The following is an 18,259-nucleotide window of genomic DNA, read 5'->3' on the forward strand; positions in this document are numbered from 1 at the left end:
ATTTTTAAAGACCTCTTTTGCATGGACTTCAGTGGGCACTGAATGCCACAGAGCAACACTTTCTACTAGAGTTGGTATAGCCTTTCCATTCTTCCTCTCTCCTGCCATGAAGCAGCATTGAAAATAAACCAACAAACCTGTTTCGTTCTCTCACGTGGCAAATTTGAAAAGTATTTTTTTTTTTTTTTTATTGTAAACATGGAATGAATTGTGGGCACTTGAAGTTCAATAAATCCCCAGAGGCAGCCAGCTTAGTTTGTTTTCAGCTCTGGTGACCCACAGAGGGGAGGAAAAAAAAAAAGACGACATGGAAAAGGGATTTTTTTCCTTATCATATATAAACAATACCCCTAACATAGGTAATGGAAAAAGTTCATATTAATGGTGAATGTTTACTAAACTATCAGCTTCTTCCTGCTGCTGAAGGATTATTAGCATCACTGATTTCCTTTTCTGTTCAAACAACTTAGTGCCAAATTTCTCAGAGCAGCACTTTTGTGGTTGCTGCTCCTTGACAGCAGATGTCTGGTCATTTTATCATTTCTGTTTCTTTTTGTTGTAAAGAGGAAAAGCCAAGATGTTGAGTTTCCTGGTGAGGGGGTGACAGAAGAACCTCTCTTTCCACATAGGGACATTGAGATGTTCAACAGAAGCATGAGATGAAATTCTTCTTTTCTAGGAATCAGTCTGACATAGCTGGGAGAAATATCTTAGAAAAAGAGCCATTTTTACATTTACTGATGCATTTCATACATTGCTGTGTTACATAGAAACACAGAGTATTACAGAAGGCTCCATATACTATATCACTGGGAAAAATATTTAGTTCATTTAAGTCTCACTGCACTACATTTTTTTTTTACTTATTTCTTGAATTCATAAAGCCTCAAACAAATTCTGATTTTCAGTATAGAGATTAAGCATTCAGGCTACAGAAGCAAATTTAGCATTCAAGATGCTGTCTTAAAAAGATATATGGATTTTCTTTGTTTATTTATTCTTCAAGAGAAACTGAAAAAGAATACCTAATTAAAGTGCTCTTAAAAAAAAAGAAAAAAAGAGAAAAATGTGTGAGAGACAACATTTATTTAAATATTTAAAAATATAATCTGTTCCATGGGCTCTGTTTTCTTTCCTTACTATGAAAACATATCCTCCTCTTGTTTCTCCCAGTTTTTTCTAGAGCAGACACTTAAGTAGAAATACCTTTTTTAAAGCGATCTGTATATTTGTTCAACCTATTTTTCAGTCCATGTTTCTTTACAATATTTGATGAAAAATTACTGACTATGTTTCTGAGAGAACATTTTTCAGTTAAAGTTCCACATTTAATTGCTGTTAACACTTCTGTGCACCCTAGCCATAAAGATGGTTTCCTTATTTTCAGCTCCTCTTCCGTTTCTACTTGTTGCCATACTGGTTGCCATCCAAGTGTGACAAAAAGAACTAAAAGAAAAAGTCTGGAGACTTTCTAAGAGTCTTTACTTTAAAGGATATGCAGGTACTTTGGAAAATTCCAGACTTGCTTTATAGGAAAGTCTGCCTTCCTTGGATACTCCCTTGCATGACCATTTTCTGATAATACTGAAGATCCCGCACATGGATGCATATTCACTATTCCACCACTCATAAGATAACCACCATTTTCTGGGTTTGTTTTTTTTTTTTTTTTTCTGTTTGTTTGGTTGGTTTTGCTTTGTTGCTTTTTGTTTGTTTGTTTTTCTGTTTTTATCCTTTAGACAGTAGTAGAATGTAGTGAATTGTGAAATAATCATGAAGTTGTGAAAGAAGTTGTGATTTATTCTACTGCAGTTCATTCTTCAGACCCATCTGTGCTCAACTGTAAAGTCAGAAAAGACTTAACATGGGGTAGTAAAAGTTTTCTAATCTTAGAACCGATTTATTTTCTGAAAACCAACATACTATCTGTCCAAATGGCTGTAGAGAGCACCGTCAGCTTTGTCTTGCACTTTTCAGAGTGCTGTAGACACAAGCTTCAGGTAGTTTGTAGTAAATGAAGAGGCTACATACAGGAGGGGAGGGAAAGAAAGATGGCTTTGAGAATGCCCAGATGCTTTGTACTGGCTTTACACTGCATCATACACCCAATGAGTACTAAACACAACAGAAACATTTTAAGTCTTGGCAGGAAAATGTGCTGCATCTTCCTAAGAGCAGTTGGGTCATTAGTGATCATTCAGTCAGACAGAGCGAGGATGTCTCAGAGCTATTAGGTAGATGGTGAGAGGTTGGTTGTGAGGAAACCTTGTACTCAGGATCACACTGAGCAATCACTTGGCTCAGCTGTGTGCAGAAAGAGCCCTGGCTCCAGGGCTAGCAGACTGGTGGAAGCCAAAAGGGAAATCAGCACTTCGTAAAAGTTAATTACCCAGGATATACTTCTTGTGAGTCCTGACAGAAGCAGAATTCAAATGCAAAGTGCAATACAATTTCCTCTTCCATTGCTCCCTCTGTTTTGGACCAGTCTCCCTCTCTTTTTCCAGTTGTTGTTATTGTTGAGTTTTTATTTATGCATTTGTGAGAAAGCCCTGAATAAGAGACAGCCATCATTTTCTTCCACTTCACTCTTAGACCTGACTCAGCTAGGCCATCCTTCTTCTTTTATACTTTGCCATAGGTAATATCTCAAGCAAGATTAAACATCCTCTTCCAGATGGCTCATTTTTGGTAAGAAGATTCACACACAAAGCCAAGCATTGGCAAATCTTAAATCAGTGTCCTGAACAGAGGAGAGTACTGGCATTCTGAGTAATAGGCATTTTGACTACTACTATCATATTGTCGATACTGACATTTATTCTAAACAAAGATATTTCTCATGAATGCTAAACACTGTGTGATTGTCCTTCTCCCAAAGCTTAGTGTTGTGTTTCATAATTTAATGAGTATTTTATTACTATTATTATAGTTCAAAATTGTTAGTAAATACTAATATTTAAGAATAACCACTAAATGAATAGTAGAAAGGAGATTGTAATCTTTTTCTGCTGGCTAGGAACTCAAGAATTCAGTAATATCCAATGCGGCTTTCAGCCCTGTAGCACTTAAGTATATATCTACATTCCAAACTGAAGACCAACGGCAACACACTAAATAATAGATTAACAATAACAAATGAAACCAAATCAAACAAAACAAACAACCCACAACTTTCTCATAGTCATTATTTCTTTTCATTCCTTTTCATCTGCATATATCTTTCTATTCTACCTAGCATATATTAGTGTTTTTCTATTCTGTAACCAGCTCCACCAGTAATACCCATAGTTGAGCATTTTCTTTAATTTGTACAAGTGGGCAAAGCATGGGAGATAAGTTACACTGCTTGTTACCAAATACTGGGTTAGAAACACAGATTGTACATTAGGAAGGAGGGCTTAACACCGATAACGGTGCACCCTGCAAGAAATATCCACACCAGCTTCACAAGTAGAAGCACAATGGTTGTGTCTTCACTCATTAAGTCTTCTTGCTGGTTTAAAAAATTAAGGTTATACTTCAAATTCTGTGTGATTCATTCTGTGACCACAGGTAAAATCTTTCCTCTCTCTTTTCCATTTTCCCACTTGTTAAGCATACATAAATTTGTTTCTCATTTTTGAGGCATTTTGAGCTTTATGGGGGAGAAAAAAAAACCATGGAAACATTAATACTCAATTTTGATGATTAGAATGAGTGGCATAGGGCAGGAAGAAACCCAAGGGAAAATTCACTTGTAAATATGGTACCATAAAGCAATTTCTGAGATACATAGGCAAGAGACAAATCTAAACATGGAGTCATTCCAATAGAGCTTGCAACATACAGAATAAATATTAGCATACCTTAAGTATTCTGTCTTATCAGCATTTATACTAAAATAAAAAATGATTATATAGCTAAGAGAATAGTCATAACTTTGAAGAAAAAATGAAATGTTGAATTATTATGGCAAACCATACAGCGACAAGGCATTTATGGCTCCACTCAGGGCACAGTGCTCAGTCAGGATTTTTCTCACATGTATTATCATATAAACCTCTGGTGCCATACGTGGCTTTGCAGAATTCAGGTGGTGAAAGAGCAAGAGGGGGATGATTTACTTTTTGCTGTGGAAACCTATTTGTCATCCACATCTAGAATTACTGTCTTTTCACTTGAGTAAGAAAAATTTTCATTAAATCCCCAACATCTTCCTTTCATCCCAATGTTCCTTTCTTCACACATGCATGCACACCACTTTCATTGGAAGATGTGCTTTTATGACATGTATTACCAAGGCTTTTACTACCTATTTGCCATCATAATATAGCACTAGATTATCGGGTCAAAATAGGTGATAATAGCACAGCACTGACCCAAAAGTAAAACACATGAGTAGTAATACTATTGCCTGACTGTTTCTGAGGCAACGCATAAGCTCAGTGGATTGAAAATTAAATATTTCATGACAGTTATATGATTAACTCATGAGATTTTCGAGGTTTTACGGGCAATATGATCAGGTCTATCTTTGTTCTTGTAAAAATAGATGTAGCCTTTCGGTCTCCATCTAAAGTTCCTTTGCCACAGGCTCTGCAGTAGGAGAACAAATCCCAGTCTTAACCAGGAAAGGGAAAAAAGGTAAAGGATGATCTAAAGTTTGCTGAGATCCTGAGCTGTTATTCTGCCTCAAAACTTATACTTTTCCATGGTAATACCAAGGGAAAGTACAACATCACTGCTGCAAACCTGGTTTGAAGACAGCTTTTGAAACATATGAATTTTTTTTTGCAGATGCAGATGATATTGAACATATGGTGTTTCAAATAGTGGCCAACTTTGCAAAAACCTTTGGAATCATCTGACGTTTTGTGTTTCCCCACCCTCAGTTTTTAAGTCCGTCATATTTTCTTAGTAGCAATATAGTGACCCACTTATGGCAACAACTGCACATTCAACTCGTTACTAGTGATGTTATTTATCATAGTGAAAAAGAAATAAAAGCCTCAATGTGAGAAAAAAAGCAGTGTTTATACTTCATTGCGTGGCCTGGATTATCTTTCCATAGCATGCAAAGATTAATTGGTAGGCACAAGTTGACTGTACATGTTCATTGTACCTATGCAGCTTAAGCAAAAGTCCTGTCTTTGAGTAGAGTGTTCTAGACATTTCAGGCAGAGAATACAACATCTTCTATCTTTGGTATGAAATGTCAGTCTAAACTAGAAAATGCTATGGAGCATGTAGTGATGAATTACTATGATTTTTTGCCAGGTATAATAATGCACAGTGGCTTGACATTCCACTATTTTAACTCACGTCTGTGTTATTAATTTGTTTGGGAAATGTTTTAAAAGTAAAGCATTAAAGAATAGTGTTGGCCAGTTTCCTTCTCTTAAATTCTGTGCAGGTTTTCTCAACCTTACATATAAGCGAAAACTACCCTTTCTTATCTCATGCATTATGCAGTTCCTAACTCCATGCATCATCTGCCTCACACTGAGGAACTGTAGTTGAAACAATTGAATCATACCACAAATTTGATTTTGTGCTATTTATTTTGTGGAAAAAATACCCTGAAATAGTTTAATTCCATGGCATTATCTGGGTATCTCGCTATTCATGAATACAGGCTTCCAAAACCTGCCAATGTAAAATGAACATCTTCATCCCAAGGTGACAAATTCAGGTTTAAAAAGTCTATAAACTTTTGCTTTGGGCTGTACTGAAAACTTGAAACTCCACAGAATTGGACTCTCAATGTTGACTTTACATGTCATGAGATACTAATCCAAAACTGCATTAACCAATCATTCAGATAAATAACTAACTTTTTTTTTTTTTTTCAGAAGAAATGTCCTTCAAATTTCATGTGTCTGTCCACATACAAAGCTGAATGAGAACTGAAGCAGGATGCTGAGCCTATGTATCTTTTTTCTAATTGCTTGCATCTTCATTTCAGCCAGACCAGTTCAGAGTAAGTATGGGAGCCAATGGGACACTCAGGTTCTCCTCACGTATCTGCAGTTGTAAGTGACTCAAATCAGTTTACAGTTGAGATTGTCTATAATAGCTGGTAGAAGAGTGAGAAACCTGTATTATTACAGACTTCTACAGCATGTACACACATTGTATCAGACAGAATTAAAGCAAAGCTCAGGAACAGATTAAAAGATGAGCATTCAAGCTCCCATCTCTGGAAAGGGACGTAAAAGCACGTGAAGAGTGATGATGTGATTCATTGAAAGCTCTCTTGGAGTCAGTTCATGGGAAGTCTATATATTGCTGAGGGCAATTTATAGTCAGTTATGGCCTTCAAGTACTTTTTGGTTATACAGTGCTTCAGAAGTATTTCAGGGAAAACAAACCAAACCAAACCAAACCAAAACAAAAACAAACAAACAAACAAAAAGCTAAACGAATATATGAAAATGGAGTCTTTCAAAAAAAAAAAACAAAACTAAAAACCTTTCAAACACTTACAAAGCAAATGTACCTTCATATCTAGAAGACATGGAGATGGAGCTCATCCCCATGGCAAGGGTCTTCAAAATCTTCTATAAGAAACTCTTCTCTTTCTATTGTTCACCTCACTAAAATCTGAAGGATGGTTTCTACACTAACCACAACTGAAGAAACTTGATGCAGAGCCAGGTTATGTTGAAAATTCAGTTCAGAAATAGTAGAAGAACTAGTGAGCATCACAGTTCTATTCATATGCATCCAGCTTCTGTATTCGTTCCTTGGATTTTGGACTGAGATTTCCAAAAAGGTGCCAAATGCAAAAATGTTCTCTTCTGTATCATGAACATCTGCTTATTAGGAACTAGTCTGATGCCATTAAATCCTCTCTAACAAGCCAAAAATAACTATTTTTTTATTACAAATCTCTGCTTGGTAATATGATAGTATCCATTTCATCATTTGTAGCCAGTTGTTCAAAGAGTGTTCTAATTCTTTTTTTTTTTTTTTTTTTTGGGCAACAAAGGAATCCACTAGTAACAAGATTTAGATACATAATTTCATGAGATTTCAGGACGGAACATTCAGGATGGCACTTTAAACTTGAAAAAGGTTTCCATAAATAAGGCCACTGGAGCTGGATGGAGGTGATGGCCTTTTGATTTGTGTTACAATTCTGGTCATGGCGATGGCTTTGTTTCTAACTTATAGTCAGCTAACTGAAAGCCTGTCAGTGATCTGCTCATTCAGTCGTTCTACTCAGGTTGCCACCACTAGCTGCTACAGCATCAGGAATGAGAAAGTGAAGCGCTAGCCTCTGCTTCCAGCAGAAAATACATGAATGTGTCAAGGAGAAGTGCTGAAATGTGCTGGCTCAGCTGCGTGGCAGACGTCACCCTAAGCCTACACCTGGGAGATGACTGTCCAAAGCAATCAGGTTGGAAAAACTTGGACAAAATGAGTGTGGGCTACCATCTGTATTTATGACACATGGGACAGAGAAAGGTGACCTCTGGTGCTTCTACATGCAGACAAGCCTGTTACCTTCAACTTGCTGTTCTCTTAAAACTCTGCAGCTACTTGCAGCATAACTACAAATGACCTATGGGCAGCATGTGAGAGAGCTCCAGAGACTTGCTGAGATTTTGGCACTGCATAAATACACTTGTATTTTCATGGACATGTACAAAATATTTGAGTATGGTTATATAAAGGTACCAAGGCACTGATGTATCAGCAAAGTCAAGTGTGAGGAAAAAAAAAAAAAAAATGTAGGTCCTGAAAAGCACTTCCCCTTGCAACCCTTTTACAGCCAAAATGATACTAAAATGATTAAAGTAACCTTAGCATTGCTCCATAGCAACACCAACCTTCCCTTTTCCTTTCTTCCAGTCAGGCAGTGGGATTGTCTCGGGTATTGTCTCACCTGTTCAATAACACAGCCAGGGAATGAAGAGGATGAGAAAAACTGTCAGAATGCAGAATAGGAGAGATGAAAATTTTACCAATAGAAACAGAAGCACTACAGGGCCGTGAGCAAATAGAGAGACTGACATTATAGCCTGCACACCCTTACTCGTAAGACCTGCATGAGGGTGAGCGATTCTGCCCTTTTCTTTCTCTGTTAGCCAGGTGGGGAAGTTATACCACCCTTTACTTATACTGTGAGCTTTTCTCCCAACTTATTCCATTTCCTATGTGATTTTATTCAAGTTATAGTTTAATATTGTGGTTAGTTGTGGTGTAATGGCTTTTGAACTGAGGAAATAGATGTGTAAAAGATGACACAAAGTATGTCAAACTGAATGGAGGGAATACACCTGTAAATAAAGGGGGAATCATCAAATCCTCCCTGATCTCCCACAAAACCAAAGGCAGCTAGACAAAGGAACCAATCTTCACTGCTACAACATGGAGGCAGTTGTTTGTTGTGTCGCTGTGAAGCAACAGCAAAAGGAAATAAAAGAACACTTCATCTATTCATGTTAAGCATATAAAACTATGCCTTTGTGAAGACTGCAGCTTGGTTTCATTGTGCTACTGAAATGAACCCAAGATCTTGTGTGACACTTCAAATAACAAGAACAATGTATTTCTCCATTATGTTACTTACATTAAGCACATATGATTTGTAGTTAATGCAGTTCCTGGTGTTATGAGAGAGCAATGAAAACAAAATCCATGCTTAATGCACTGAACTTTGAAAACAGCAGCTGCAACTCAAAATTAAAATCCACTTCTTTGCTTTGCTCTAAGGGTCTGAACCAGCTTTGGCAAAGTGCTGCAGCGCACTCTGAATGGTGATATCTGAAATGAAAAACGCCTGCACGACTGCCCAAAGGACAGATCAAATGACCAAAAGCAAACAGTGATGTGCAGGGCTGTTTGCTGAATACTCAGGTGAAATGAAACAAAGCCCGTAAGCCTTGGAAATTTCAAGACGAAAGACAGACGCTGAATTTTTATCATCTGCTGCAAGGCACTAATCATGGAGATAAAAGACTCATCTATATTGGATGACTTGACCCAAAAGCCAGAGGAGGCAATGAAGGCAATGAGGCTTCTGCCATTGGTCTCAGAGCACTTTCGATCTGGCCAGAAGACATATCCACTGCAATTTTGGACTTAGTTGTTGTTGGGAGGGGGGAGTAGTTGTTTTTTTGGTGAGGTTTTTTGCTGTTTTTGTTTGCTTCTTTTTCAGACAGCAGCAGTGAACTGAGTACTCATCATTTTTTTTTTTTTTTTTTTCTGTGATCTGGTGATGTCCTTTAGATGCTTAACTGTATTTTATAATGTCTCAATATGTTCACGATTCATTTATTTATTTTTCCTTTATATTGTCAAGGACCTGCTTTGGATTTCTGGCTGAAGTAGGAGTTATGCAAAATCCAGTCTGCCTCTGAAGGAGGGTTCATGAGAACAGCCTCTGCAGAGTGCCTGACAGGCTTCAACCTCAGCTGCCGCTCTGGCTGAGCAAGGTGAAATTGTCTCCAGGGATTTTCTTCAAGTATCTAATATAGGGACAGTGGGAAAAAATCCATGTGAGGAAGGCTGTGCAAACACCATGATCTTTAAAAGATTACGAATGAGCACTGGCAGAGGGAAAGATTTGCTGGTGCTGTACTTGCCAGCTCCCACGGTACCCGCGCAAGCCAGGACTCACAACTTGGATGTGGAGTCTTCCCACTGCCTGTCCTCCACAGAAGAGGCAGATTTTTATCATACAGGGGCCCATTCATGGCACAAAATTCCTCCTATAGGGATAAATGGCAGCTAGGGAAATAATATGGCTCCACTGAGTCTGTAAATTGACATGTAAAGTTAGTCACTTAAAATGAAAGTGCCAAGGTTTTCAGGCCAATTATGTTCCTGTGATGTAAAAGATTATTGATTCAGTTAAATAATAAAGTCACATTACTGAATGTGCTTCTTATTATATGTTAATCACAGCAATGTAAATATCTTGCAGATCTTTGTGTGCCACCCACCATTCATTTTCAATGAGGAACAGATATAGCAGGAGTCAATAGGTCTGACTCTGAAAGCTTGCTTTCTTTTTGCATTTAACTTTCCATGTATTGAAATGCTCTGAATACAGATTGAGTTGCTTTGTTCGATATTTATTATTGTTCCACCTGTGTTGAAATGGGAACAGCAATGGCTTTGATAAATAGATTCAAAGCCAGTCTAATTCATTGTGCCTTTTCTAAATGCTTTTGTATCCTCTGCTGGAGTTCTTTCTGATAACCTCTTCCAGCAAGACACATCTTGAAATCAAAATAGATATATTTCTTACTTCCATAGAACATCGGTGTAAAACCCTTAATTGATCCAGATTTTCCTATGTCACATATACATCCAATACTTTTTTATTTTTTCCAAGAGCCAAAGTCTGTTCCTCTTTCCCATGTTCAGAGATAGAGTACTCCTTAAGTCAGTGGCGCCATGTACATGATAACTGACAGATAATTAAAACTAAAGGTGTCAGAATCTGGCAGTAGAACTTCATTAGTCTTCCAAAGTGTACTGAATAATATTCATTATCACAGTGTGAAATATCATAAATAATTAGCACTGAACCCACACATGCCAAGTGGATGATCAGTATGACTTCATATTGTGATCAGCTTGCCTGTTTATTTTATTACTGTGCTCATTTGCATGTTCAATATTTTGCCAAATTCTGCTATTCACACTAGTTCTTCCAGTGTTTGTGTGAAGAAAGAGAATACCACCAAGATTGTCTTGCTCTTTTCCTAAGTCAGGGCACCAACTAACTGTAAAAATTTCACTGTACGATAGCAACATAATCTTGTTTTTACTCGTCATCAAACCACTGCACTATCTCCCTCCTTTTTTTTAAACTTTGTTAATGAAGATAAAATGATATTACAAATTACAATTGTAAAATAAAACTATATTAACCATTAGGTTGATACAAACCTTCCTAAAATGAAAGAAGCAGAGTTTAAAGATGTATATTGTGTGTATAAAACACTTATTTGAGAATTCATGTTCGTGCTTGCTCCCTCTTCTTTTTGTTCATGTACTGAGTGAGGACTCTTCTCTCCCAAGAGGAGAATAGCGTGCACAGAAAAAGAACACCAAAGTGAATAACTTACACATAAACACAGAGTTTTTACATAAATACACCTTTAAATTTAGTTCCAAAATCATCTTAGTCAGCAGCCCACGATGTAACTCAGTGAATAATGAAAGAAGGGCAGCATTAGTTTAAAGTGATTGTTGTGTTTGTTCCATTATTAAGTTTTGATGTGTGGTACTACAGGGTAACGCAACATGACACAGCTAAGCGGTGAAATGAGTACTATGAAAATTTAAACTAAGGCACACACCAAGAAGCTGGAAGCAGCAGGACACAAAGAGTCTAATGCATTTGAAAGGCAAACAAACGAACAAAATAATGACCTCATCCTAGTATCCCTACTTTCCTTTCTTCCTCTGCAAATCTCAAACACCTGTGCCGGAAATATAGCTCCTGCATTCACCTTTGCTTCAGGTTTAATCCAGACATCTCTCTTGGAGTATCCTATTTATTAAAAGCTTGTTGGTGAATTTACCATTACTGACAGTTCAGCTAACAGGAGTGCCTTGGTGTACCCACAGGATAGAACAGAGCTGCATCCCAGGTGAGGCAAGGCGGGTGCTCAGGGTACCAACACACGTTGCTAGTGCAGCATGGTGCTCTGCAGCACAGTGTAAAGGGCTCCTCTGCACCCTCCATGTGCTGCCTGGCTATCTGAACAGTAGCTAAGAGCAGACCATCTTGCTGTGCTATTTCCCAAATATTTCACAAGCATAAGAGTAAGAGGTTCACCTCAGTCATGATTATCAGCAAGCTAGGCAGAAATTTTCACATTTCTATCTTTTTTTTTTTTTTTTTTTGTAAATTAACCCAAGAGAAATGGGAAATATCACTTACAATAAAGTTCCTGAAACAGAAGAAAGAAAAGCAGTAAAAGCATTTAAAAAATACTGAAAGATTCCAATTCATTTCCCATTACAGAATTGCTCATTGTTTTGAAATTGTACAGAATGAGAATAGAAGGTTACAAAATTATCACAGCAGAAGCATAATTCATTTTACAAGGACTTTTTATTTTTTTCTTAACCTTCCTAACATTTGGGGATGCACACAGTCTAAAATATTTTCATGGGCTCCATTTAGCTCCATAGTTGAGCAGCTGGTGAGAGGCTGCTCAATATTTCCTGCAAAAAGGCTTATGTGGCAACTCCCATAGCAGAGCCCGACTGATCCCAAGTTTTCACTAGATTGAGCAAAACACAAGGCTGCACATCCTGAATTGAAGGTAGGTGGGACACAGCCACACTTCTGCCACTGGGCAGCATCACCCAGCTGAAGGAAAGCTGGGGCTGCCCCTCATGGAACAAAGTCCTGCTGGAGCTTGGCACAGTTGCATATGAAACATTGCTTCATCTTGGTGGTGCAGGTTCCTCCAGAAGAAGCAGGTAGATGTTGACAATAGAAATCTGGGGAAGGAGCTGGCTGTCACAATGCACCCAAGCTTCCTCTGAGTCCTGCTGCCCGGGTTTGGACCATCCAGTCCTAGTCTGCCTGAGAATCATGAGCCTTGCAACTGATTTGGGACTGCAACACATCATGCTTAGAGTTGGAAATGATGGCTACACCCCTGAAAGCCAGGAGCTTTGGAGCAGACAGAAGTAGTCCTTGTGGATTTTCTGAGTCAGCTAATATAATTCACCAGATTCCACAGAAAACTAAATAACAGCTTTGTGTGTTGGAGAAAGACTACAGGGAACTTGGCTGTTGTCTACAGAAATTCATGGGAGAGATTGTGTTCCTGTTCAGTAGTTCATTTTCAGAAGGTGATTTAACTACCTGTTTTACTCAATTTAAAACTGTCAGCTTGTTGTTCATAAGAGAAAATAGATTAGACAGCTGGAGAATCTGTCTTTTTTTTTCTTCACAATGGCCTCAAGCAGGCCTCCTAATACTTCAACTGGCCTGAGCAGCTTCCCTCAGCTCCCTGTCTACTGTCTCCTTGGGGAGGTTTATCACAGAGAGAAATCAAACCAAAATTTACTGCAAGATTAAAAGCACTGGAGATCAGAGCAAGTTGCAAGGAACCACTGTGCATTAGATTAATGCTCAGACCAATGCTGCTTTGAATTCCATTCCAGCTTTGCAGATTATCAGGGAACAATAGTCAAGTCGAAACAAAGCCCTTGCCTCTTAAAAGCAATCACGCTTGGCTGGAACTTGCTCCGTCACTGTCTGCACTAATCAGTCACTTCACAGTTTGCCTGGCACCCTTTTGGGCTGCTCCACACACAGCTCCTCCTTCCCTCCTCATTTCAACTTCTTCCCATCTTCTTAGGCAGGTAGGAGAGGGCTTAGAGGGACATCTCACTAGATGCAGAGCAGAAACTTAGGAAATATAAGTCTAAAGCCAAGCATAATGCAAGATTTATTTTGTGAACTTGGTAGCTTGCCAATCTACTTAATTTCTCAAGGTGGATTTTTCTCTACCCTTGCATCAATAACGACCTTCAGCTCTACTCCCTTCCTTTTTTTACCTCCTCTTGTACAATGAAGAAAACCTGACTCAAGGCTAGTGGTAACAGAGAGCATAGTCTTCAACTGTTGCACCTCTTGTACAGCATTTTGCTAACTCCTTTGTGATTAGAGCTGGTAGGAAGAAGAATGAGAGATGGGAGGCCATTCTTGCTCCTTTTCTTTTTCACTATGTTGAGAGATTTGAAAATTTTCATATAATTATAGAGGTAACAAAAATGAGAAGTCAATTCTCTTTTGAAATGTGAAAATACAATATTAGAAATGTGGTGACAAGACACAAAGGTAGCTGTTGAAAATGTTTACTGAACAGGCAAAATAGGGCTGTTGTACAGTTTCTCCACAGGAAGAAAGAAGAAGGCACAAGGAATTTGCTGTGGGGAGAGCGGGCAGCAGATAGTATGAGATTCTTTTAATTGAAAATTGAATCCAGTTTCATTCATTATATATTTTTTTCTGAAACTGTGGAATGAAAAAGAAAAGGTTTCAATGAAACATGGGGCTTCCAGCTAGCTCAAGAATATCACAAAAGCCCTTATTCAGTTTCCCTTGAAGTCAAGAAAAACATGTCTTTACTCATTCAATTTTCAGCTCTTTGAAGCAGAAACGCACTCTTTTATATGTCCCTGCAGCGTCCAGTGCAATAGGTCCCCTGTCTCAGCAGGGGTTTCTAAGTACTACTGTAATAAAATTAATTAATCATAATTTTTAATGAACTCCTTAATACTTTCAGTATCATCCTTGACAAAAACTGTATTCAGAGTGAAAAGGCATGAAAGATTAATTTAGAATATGGGAAAGAGACGTTTTTCCTATAGCAAAATCTAATTCAAAATCTGATAAAAATGCTGTTCATACTGAACAGATACAGAAAGAGTATTAACAGTGTAACAAAACAGTAACCTGGACTTTACATCTATTTGTAGAATAAAAATTAAGTGCAAGATCAGTGAGATATGCGCTAGCATGTCGGGATGCTATTTATGACTTTAAGAAGACAGAAAAGTACTATTATCTAGCTCCATCCTCATGGAAATGAAGAGCTGCTCAGAGACAGATGTGTAAATCTTCCTGATGTGATTCCTCCCCACTCTTTTGCAAAGTAGCAATTAATATTGACTTCTGCACTACTATCATGTAAACTCTGAGTTAGCTATTGAAATGAAAGGGCCAGTTCACATCTCTCAGTGGCACGTGTTCAGGATGGAAATGTGGGCAGACACTGCTGGATCAGACTGCACTTCAATAAATGTTTTTAAGGCTTATTTTTCACAGCAGGAGGAGAAATGAAAAATGAGATTCAATTGTACATGTTGGCAGCCTGGGAGAAGTGCCAGCATGTCATAACCCCATGTACCAGCCCAGCCCCTTTACTTTGTAAAGCACAATTATTGTAAATTGGTTCAGAGCCTAGCAAACATATCAGAGGCATACATATGCCTCTCTGTAAATATGCATATACAGTATGCATAAATGATCTCAATTTTCTTATTCTTTCTGGTAAACAGAAGGTAAGAGACTTAATCTGAACTATCCTTTTCCCCCAGCTAGTGTAGATTTCTGTTTTAAGCAGTTTCTCTAGGCTCTTCTTAAAGCCAGGGAAGAAGAACACAAGTACTCACAGAAGGGAGACACGTGAGGCTTGGACACTTCCCATCTCTCTCCATTAGCTATGATCCATCCTAGACGGTTAACTGAGACTTCAATATCTTTTACTTGGTTATATTAAATGCTTGGTATTTGGATGTCTAACATCACTGAGTTGAGTCTTTCTATAACTCCATACCAAAGAGACACAAATCTATCCAAGTTATATTGGTTTTATGTAGAGAGAACTATCATTTTTACAGTCTATCATCGGTAGTAATTTGCAATCAGAAGAAAGTATTAGGTCAATTGAACAATACAAATATTTGCCTTTTGTAATTTACAGCTATAAACAAAATAAAAGTTGTAGAATAGAAATAGATAAGCTTTTATCCCAGAACTTAATCTTCTGTGTCTGTGACAGTAAGCAAAACATCATAGAACCATATAATACTACTTTGGAAGGGGCCTCAATGATCATCTGGTCCAACATTTCTTGGCAAAAGCATGGTCTAGACAAGATGGCCCAGCCTTTCTTAAGGCTGAACAAGCCCAGTTCCCTCAGCCTTTCCTCATATATCAAGCTTCCTAGTCCTTTGATGATCTTTGTGGCCCTTCTCCATGACTTCTTGGAGATTATGGAGAGTGGCCTCACAATGTTGTCAGCCATCTTTCTTAACACCCTCGGGTGGACTATGCCACGACCTACCAATTTGTAGGAGTCAAGCTCCTTTAACAGTTCCCTTACCAACTCTTCCTTCACAGATGGTGGGTCTGTGTTTGCATTGACCTGAGTTTTTGTTCCCAAGGCCTGGGGCTCAACAGTGTTGGTATAGACAGAGTTGAAGCAAATGTTGAGAACATTTGCCTTTTCAGAGTTATTGGTGACTAGTTCACCTCTCCTGCTTGTTGTTTACCTATCTGAGGAACCCTTTCTTGTAGTTTTTGACATCTTAGGCCAATTTCAATTTCAGCTGAGCTTTTGTTTTTCTAACTGAATCTTTACACACCCTGGTAATGAACTTGTAGTTCTCAACAGTTATTAATACACTTTTCCATCTCTAGTACACTTCTCTTATGGTTTGGGCAGACCTAGAAGCCTTCAGTTCAGCTGTATCACTGAACAGAAAATCCCATACATAGAAGAATAAGATGAAACTGTGCTCCTGCAAATTCTTTTCCTAAAACATCAGTTGTGTGATAAAGCTGTGGGATTAATTAATTTAGCACGCATCTATAATTGCCTTATCTCAATCCCTCTCTCCCAGGACTAATGCTAATGCTCCAAACCTCCAGGCATTTTCACATGACAGTTTTTTTCTAATCATAGCATGCCACAAATTCATTTTCTCAGCTTCAACAGATACGGAATTTTTGTACCTGCTACATATAGGTACTGTATTTATAGACAGACTGCAAGAGTGCATAGATATTGTCACTATCTTACACTAGAAACCACTTCAATATGTAGTTACCCTTTTCCTGTTAATGCTAAGTACCACTGGAAAGTTAAGTGCAAGACATAAATAAGTGTATACTTTTCCTATTCTGCAGCTAAATCAAAAGATTTTAAACAAGGAGACGCCATTGGATCAGCTGCTCTGACCTCACTTAATCAAGCTATTACTTTATAAAGCCCAGTACCTCATATTTAGCTCTGTAGTATTTCCTCAAAATCATCCAGTTCTTGATTTGACCATTTTAACAGGAATTTACATTCTCATAGTTGCCTATGCCATGCACGTTTTTTGTAAACACAAAACACAAGATGCCAAAAAGCATAGATGTTGGGGGTTTTTAACCATTATTGTTAATTTGCATGAACACATTAGTTTACCTCTACTGTGTTCGCGTTTCTTGTGTACCTTTTCTAAGTAGGTGAATAAATTGCATCATTAAAGTATTAGAGACCACTCAAACAGATTTTTGAACTTTTACCTGGAAAGACCACTCTGAATAGTTTAGCTGACAGAGAACAGACAATTACCTGGCCTGTTTGAATTTCACAAATGAAACAGACCCTAAGCCAAGAATAATTCATGAAAATTACTCAACCAATAGCTAGAACAGCTATATTACCCGATAAATTATAAAACAGATTTCAAAAAATTATTCCTGACAAGAATATTCTTTTCCTTCAAGATAAAATGTGCACTATGATTTTATTTAAAATCCAGGTCTTGAGTAATGTCTGGTCCCATACATAGCAGGTAATCAGCAAGCTCTCATTGAAACTGAACCTGTCAGCCTGTTCGAAACCATCCTTCAGGTGAAAGCCCAGCAGTCCTAGCCATGTAGTCCAGAAACCAAGAGTAATTACATTTATTATTTAAGGAAAGGAATAGCAAAGTGATGACTGTCTCTTGCAGCAGGTACCTGCAGTCTTATGGGAGGAAGCAATGTGTCCTACAGCCCTCTGGCACCGAGTCTCTTTACTTCAGCAAATGCGCCACTTTGTTTCACCAACATATGTGAGCAGTCTGGAAAAAGTCTGCTGGGGAAACAGGCACTGCAAGTCAACTTGTTTTTCTGGTGTCTTAAATATTTTATTTTAATCCCTAACTAAAATATATACGTGATGAGCAAGATAAAGCAAACTCTTTAACAACCTGTCTCTTTTTTTCAGACAAGCAAGGCCTGGCTTGAAACACATGGGAGAAGATAATCAGCACTTCCCAAGGTGGCCCTTCTTTAAAATGACATCTTGTTAACATTACTTTTGTTCTGATTTCCAGCAAAATCAGGACCTGCAGTGTTTATCTACCTTCATGTCTCTGTTCCATTCCACTCACTAATAATTTTTGGCACTATTTGGCCAATTTCAAATTCAAATTCGACAGGAAAGTTTCAAATGTATCAATTTCCTAAACACATTAGTTAGCATCTGCATCAAATGGAGATAATTACTTACTTTCTGGAGGAAAATCAGTTACAATTCAGTGTAGATTTATCCTCCAAAAGTCGGGAACCAATCAGGAAGTCTCACAGAATTCACCCAGCAGCTGATGGGCATGTTTGCTACAAGAAGCAAGGGGAGAAGAAAAATAAGGATCAGAAAAGCATCAGGTATGAGCTCATAGGAAATCATATTCTATTAGATTAAAGAATATCTTATTTTTAAGGACTGATTTTTTTTAAGGTTTTTGGACA

The 18,259-nt window shown here is 38.0% G+C and overlaps 1 long non-coding RNA gene across 1 annotated transcript in view; it reads right to left on the minus strand.

The window, feature by feature from the left end:
• LOC110363995 (uncharacterized) overlaps nucleotides 1–18,259 on the minus strand; it is a 368,778-nt gene that overhangs the window by 80,366 nt on the left and 270,153 nt on the right. The window contains exon 4 of the long non-coding RNA XR_010473550.1: nucleotides 18,021–18,127. This is a non-coding gene — a long non-coding RNA (uncharacterized LOC110363995). The remainder of the gene's footprint in view (nucleotides 1–18,020; nucleotides 18,128–18,259) is intronic.

The sequence above is a fragment of the Columba livia genome, chromosome 6 (genome assembly GCF_036013475.1).
Source record: "Columba livia isolate bColLiv1 breed racing homer chromosome 6, bColLiv1.pat.W.v2, whole genome shotgun sequence".
In the NCBI taxonomy this organism is placed as follows: domain Eukaryota; kingdom Metazoa; phylum Chordata; class Aves; order Columbiformes; family Columbidae; genus Columba; species Columba livia.